Genomic DNA, 1,015 nt, shown 5'->3' on the forward strand with positions numbered 1-1,015 from the left:
CTTCGGCTACCTCTACTCGACGCCCAAGACCGGCGTCCAACATGCACCAAGCCGCGTTCCACTACCTCAGGCCCGTGCTCTGCGCCTGCGTCTGCTTCAACGTCTGGCGAGTCCGGAACGATCGCGTCTTTCGCGCCGACCTACCGCTGCCAAGTCCATGGACGATTGCCGTCAAGGCGGCACGCGTCGCTCAACTGCACTTGCACCACAGCCTCGTACAAGAGCCTGAGCAGCCTGCTCTTCGTCGGCTTCTCCGCCTCCTCGCCCAACACGAGTGGCCGCGACGTCACCTCGTCCCGCGGATCGCGCTCCTGCCTCCGCCTGCCTAAATCAAGTCCCTCAACCGAGTACACACAACGAAGAAAGTCCGACAAATTTATTTAGCATAGTTTTTATCTATTGTAATAGACGACCCACTTCAACGACAACAACACAGCATCGGCCCCGAAATTATTGCTGAAGTTAGTATTACCGGTATGGTAAGCTGAGGTGACTGGAGCAAGGCTGAACTGTATTTGTACTCACCCTTGCTGGCGCGAGTAAACGTGAAAACATGTTTTACAAAATTGTGGTCAATTTAGAGTCCCCGTTTTGCCGTAAATCGAAAATTGACCTAACGTTGTACTGTACTACTCTGAACAACGCGAATATACGTCATCTCTATTCATCTATCTAGCTATCGAGCTATAACCAATTAGAGCATCTCCAGCGCGCCACCGCTATACTCGAGCTATAGCTAACCGCGTGATAACCACCCTTTCTCATGTTTTAGCGTGTGCTAAACGATGTGCTCCAATGGGAGTTGCAGCTATAGCTATCGCTATGGCTGTGGATTGACTGACAGTGGGAACAGGCCGCGTACGGGCGGGAGCGAAAACGCAGCGCGCGGAAGAGAAGGCTTTGCGCATGAACGAGAGAAGCGCAGGCTGCTCGGAGGGGCGTGGATGGAAGAGTGCGGTCTGGAAGCGCAGACAAGTTTAAGGCACAGTGTATGCGCGCCACCAGTCATTTACCT

Source organism: Saprolegnia parasitica (genome assembly GCF_000151545.1).
Source record: "Saprolegnia parasitica CBS 223.65 unplaced genomic scaffold supercont2.46, whole genome shotgun sequence".
NCBI lineage: Eukaryota > Oomycota > Saprolegniomycetes > Saprolegniales > Saprolegniaceae > Saprolegnia > Saprolegnia parasitica.